The sequence below is a fragment of the Pleuronectes platessa genome, chromosome 5, assembly GCF_947347685.1.
Source record: "Pleuronectes platessa chromosome 5, fPlePla1.1, whole genome shotgun sequence".
NCBI lineage: Eukaryota > Metazoa > Chordata > Actinopteri > Pleuronectiformes > Pleuronectidae > Pleuronectes > Pleuronectes platessa.
This window is the reverse complement of record NC_070630.1, coordinates 9,042,346-9,048,378: the sequence shown is the minus strand read 5'-3', so window position 1 is coordinate 9,048,378 and position 6,033 is coordinate 9,042,346.

Here is a 6,033-nt window from a genome sequence, read left to right as displayed (position 1 = left end):
GTAAGTGCCTCAGCAGCAAACCATCTGTCTCTTGTGTCTGAATTCAACCTTCCTCATCAGGAGGCGTCTCCTCCATCATCACAACAGATAACGCTCACCATCAGTTTTATTTCTTAAAGTAGAAGATACAAGAACATTGTGGTTTTTGGTGTAAATACATGTGTAAATAGACTATTTCCTTTGATGCATCAGTACACATATGATGCTCTAATGTTTGCAGTATATGGAATTGTCAATTCCTCACAATGAGGGAACATATCGCTCAGTGCTACAACGTGCGGCTCATTGATCCGAGTGTAGACAGAGAATCACACTAACGGTGATCAGGCTTCGGCTGCAAAGGCAATACTTCACTGTAAAATCAATCTGTGGTTTGTTGTTGATGTTTTCATGGAATTTGCTAATGTTAATACAAATAATCGTTGAAGACACGGTGGGTTTTTTCGAGTTAAACCTGCTGTTAGAAAATAATGAGATGATTATGAGCAACACAGCCCGAAGAAATATCTGTAAACTAATCCAGTTTCTGTCTAATTTTTCTGGTAGTTTCGATCAATAAAAAGTCTCTGTCTGTGTTTTTTGGGGAATAATTTCCTCTTTCTGTTGTTGTCCTTCCTTTAACAGAAACTCAGAATACCGACAGTCAATACAGTTTGTGTTTGGTCCATTTAGCTGTTCTGGAGCTTTCAGCAGTATCGCAATATATTCCGCAGCAGATGCTGTTTGCAAAAAGTTTAAAATGTTTTAGTGCTCAACTGTTTTCATGTATATACAGTGTACGTCAGTGTAGATTTTAATTAAATGTGTATGAGTTGTTGGTGGGTGGGGAGGAGGCACAGGGGCCACCCAGATGGTCAGTCCGGCCATGTGCCTCCTCAGTCCGGCCCTGTGCAGCTGTCATCTTCAGTTTGTGCTTCTTTCATACACTTAACATTGGGTTTTTTTCAGCCCCTCAAATGCAAATACTTGTATTTTATAGTTTCTACTTTTAAAATCAACAGTTTATAGACTGATAAATAAATGACTAAAGATCATAACTGTTGATGTATTGATAGTGAAGATCGTTATCGGTCTCAACATTACTCTTGTGATGGATTGTCACCGGATTTCATAAAACACTACAACAAATGAATGTAAACTCAAATAACTCCGAGGCATCGAGATGACCTGAACGTTTCCAACACGTTTGTGACTCATCAAATTGTTTAGAGAAGAAATGAATCATGTTTCACGTCTGTGATTGGTGTTTACACCTTTTTCTTCACAGTACTATACTGCTCACAAATCCCAGATAAGAACATTTAGATTTCTGTTTGCTCCTCAGAGGTCTCATGTGGATTTAAAACTAACCTGTGTTAAATGACCCAGGACATGCAGGAAAACCTATCACACATTTCGTTGTTTGCAAATTACCTTTTTGGCAAATTAAATGAATACATACTCCCATATAACATGTAACACATATTTTCTTATTTGGTGTAATGACAATGCTTTATCGTCATCGCTGAATTGTTGCCTTCCTCAAATGTGCAGACCTGCTTTGTGGCAATGAGGAGGATTGTCTGAAAAAGTTAACTTTGCAATCATCATTATTACAGTGTTGACATTTGGGGCTTAACTTAATTGTATACATCCAGACAACACAAGGTATCTGTGTTTGAGCACATAGGAACATGATATGCTGGATGTTGATGCCTCCCCAACCATGACACAGTTGCCATTGTGATGGCAATTTTACGTCGTCGTCAGGAATAAAGAGTGAATCAAACAAACAGTTTTTTTCAAGTTGTTGTCTTGAGACACAGCTTCGGACACAAGTCAAACACAGAGGAAGGCTGTCTGCTTGAGACTGCAAAGAGCATAAAAGCATAAAAAACAGAGGTGCAACCTTAAGAAACAGCATTGAAACAGGAACTTTGTCTAGACACAGTCTGGCACAGTCTCCAACAACAGATTTTTATAGAAAGTTTCAGGACACACATAGATTCAATGACTCATCTGAAATTCGTGGTGACAAACATTGTTTCAAACAACGTTTTAATGTTAGCTTGGTCACTGATGCAGATGTATCAGATTACAAATTATGATTAGGTAAATTTGTACCTGTGTTATGTTTACAGGCACTACAGGAACAGTAGAATTTTCTATTACCCCATCCTCTAACTCATCTCCTGTGCTTCACACCGTTCACACTCATCCTGACCGCTGGCCTCACGTGTCAGTCTCGGATCCGGGCTCCGGGCCGGGCAGGGACCCGATGGCCCCGCGGAGCCCTGAGAAACAAAGCCGGCTGCAGGTGTTTGCGATCCACTCTGCGCTCACCTGCCCCCGCTGATGGGGCAGAGCTGAAATCAAATATGAAGCTCTCACAGGCAGACAACTTCCACCCGGCACAAACAAGATCAGATGGCCATTTACACATGAAATGAATACATATGCTGAACCCGTTTACCATCCTGCTTGTTTTGCAAATCCCACCCAGCAAATGACCTATTTAAACATGTGCTTCACTCATGTGCTTGAGTTTCAGTCACGTACCTTTCTTCAAGATAAGACTGGAAATACACTCTTGATTTTATTTATAATAACCTTTATTTGACAAAGTGTTGATTTGGCATTAAAATGATAGAAAATGCACTTTAAGGTTCTTCATGTTGCAGGAAAACACGTCTTTGTTCTTGTAACACCATGAGTAACTCTCTGTGCATCTCTCCGGGACTTTGTGAAGGTTTCCCGCTGGTGGTCGTGCTCAGTGACTTTAAATGGCACAGGAGCAACCGCCGCTCTCAGATCTGACCTGATACAGTCAACTCTATCTGATCAACCTGAAGCATCTAGACTCAACAAACACACAACTCAATCACACAATCTGGGCTGCATCACAAAACCCGTGAGAGTGCAGCTGTAATCCGACGCTCCAGTTTTAACACAGGCAGGAAAGTGAAGCCCTCTTCAAAGGCTCCTGCTGCGATTTGATCCTCACTGAGTGGAGCTGTCAAAAGTCAAAACCCTCTTTTTTTATACCACAGAGCAAATTGATAATCTATGTGGGGAAAAATACGATATGTTTTAATTATGTTTAATTTTTGCCACATGATGTTTGTAATATAGCCTAAAAAAGGATGCGCATAAGCCTGAAAATAAAGAAAGTAGAATATATGAGACATTCATTATAATGCACTACTCATGCAGGTTATTAAAATATCTCGAGGTGATTTATTCTGAAATTGAAAATAAATGAACAAGTTGTGTTTTTGTGTTTGTATATCTGCAGAGACCTGTGCCTGTGCCTGTTGTTGGGTTTGAAAACCTGTGAAAATTCCCAGGTGGGAAGAGAAAACAACAGACCCGCATATTGTTTATGTATGAAACCCAACCCTGCATTAAGAGAACAGCATGTGAGGAGCACTGTCTTCCCATCCCGTGACCTTGTCAAGGATGTGACTCAGTTATTTCCGTTCCTGTTACTGTACTGACGAATCCAAGACTAGATACAGAATGAGGCAGATTTTTTGGGAGTATATACACTGATAAAAACACATTCCTTTACTTGTTTTAGTTATAAGACTCGAGAATCAGACCTGAGATCTGATGTGTCGCTGCTTGAAAACCACAGATTCGAACAAATAAGGTTCCAGGTGATACTGAGTGAAAGAAAGAAGTTCGGTGTGAATCAGTAGTGAGAGAAAGCCTTTGATCTATGTTGATGTGAAAAACTCTGAGGAAACAATCTGGGGTCATTCTTCAGATTCCACTTCTGATTAGAAGATATTCAGAGAAGTAAATAAAAACTTCAGCTTCTTTATAACACAGATAATCATAATGTGGTCTGATGGCAAATTCTCCTGAGACAATGTGGTGCTTGACTTCAGCTTTGGAGATAATCGTGGCATTGTGCTGCCCCCCTGTGGTCGTTGTCTATGATTGAGATTGAGTAAGGTTAACATAGAGAAGTCTCCATAGAACCTTCTAGTTTTATTAAGATAAAAATGTTTTTTTACTATTGACATTCATCCTCAGAGAATGAAAGGTGAAGGTTGTCAGAGTCATGAAGCGTTTTAACTTCCACAAAATCAAGTTTTGGAAATATGTGATTTTCTCCTTACATATCTATAAAACCTTGTATCTAGAAGTGGGAAGTACATATATCTTGTTAAAGTACTTAAGTAGATTTTTCAGATATCTGTACTTTACTTGAGTATTTATTTTTTCCGATTTTTTTTTACTCCCTAAAGTTTAAGACAAATATCTTTACTTTCTACTCCTTACATTTTCAAAACAGGGGCCTTACTTTTGTTTAAATGCCTTTGAGGGGACTCAGCGAGGGCCGCCTTCCTAAAATCAAGACAGATTTCCACCTCAAAGGACAATAACACAGAAAAGAGCATACCTTGTTCCATATCTATCAGCGCATATCAAGCTAAACATACATAACAAAGCTTAAAGGTTCAGGGGAAAGAAATTATCTGAAAGGGATTTAATACTTAAAAAATCCTGGAGATGTTTTCTCTCATGTGTTTCACCTAAATTTTACAAATTATTGTTAACTTTACCCTAGAATTGGCCCTTTATATTTAAATACTTTATATTTACATCAGGAGTGGGTCCTCTTTACAGAGGCGGCAATGTTTTTCACAGGAGCCCAAACTGGACAAACTAAACACCTTTTGAGTTTTTATGACAACCAAGCACTCAAGGCTCAGAGCTGGGCCCCCTTCTTTTCACCATCTACATGCTCCACCCTCTCTTTCCAATCCCACAAAAAATCCATCATAAAAGCTGCCTTCTTCCATCTCCAAAATGGACTTCACCCCCCGACTCTGTTGCAGAAACCCTCATTCATGCATCCATTACCTCCTGCCTGGATTACTGTAATGGAGTTCTGTCCTGTGTACCAGACAAGGTCCTGAACAGACTCCAGTATGTGCAGAGCTCTGCTGAAAGGGTTCTCACCCACGCACTAAGCCCTGGCATCACATCAACCTGACCCCCATTCACCTCCACCTCCTCCCGATCAAGGCCCGAATTCACTACAGACTCCTCCTTCTCGCCTATAAATCCCTCCACGCCCTAGCCCCATCGTATCTTCCTGACCTCCCCATCCCCAACAACAAACTGTGAACCTTTGGAGACAGAGCCTTCTGTGTCGCAGCCCCCAACCTCTGGAACTCTCTCCCCGCCTTTGTCCTCAGTTAACGCTCCACCTGCCATTAGTGATGCTTATTTTATTTATGTTTATCATATTTTGTGTGAAGTACTTTCTTTTCTTTTAACTTTTGTCCCCATGGACACATGTCAATTGTCCTTGGGTCTCTATTATTATTAATACTATGAACTGAAGGCTACCACAGGTTCTCTATCATGTTTGGAAGGGGAGGGTGAGGTGAGGGGTATTCAGCTGCAAAATGCAACTTCACCACTAGATGTCACTAAATTCTACACACTGGACCTTTAAAAGACATATCCAGAATAATCAGAAAAAAATAAGGAATACTCCATTAAATCGGTGTACGCAGTTAAATCTGAGTGATTTAAACTAGTGAAAACACCAATGGGATTATTTTATATTCTGTTTCTGCCAATAGATCCTTTTCACCTAAATCTTACAGACTGAACATTTATGTTAAATTGTCTTTGAACTACATTAATGTGACCCGATTCTCAGTTTGCTTAGCAGAGATACAGCCGGAAGAAAACTTTTTTACTGTTATACTTTGAGTACATTTCAAAACCTGTACTTATATACTTTTACTTGAGTAAAGACCTTGACTCAGTACTTGATTAAAGAATGTGTGTAGTTGTACCACCTCTTGTTTGACAGTGGGACACAGATACTTTTCCTCTGTGTGGGTGTCAGGCCTGTTGGTCTTCATCCTCCCGCGGTAAAAGGGGTAATTGGTGCAGGTTAGAATCCCTCCAGCTGCGGTCAGCCCGTGAGCACCTGCAACGCAGCGGCTACAGGAAGTGCATCTGCCTCGGGCTCTACTGGGTTTGTTGTGTGTGAAATTAGACAGAGACCCGCCATTTCCCCTG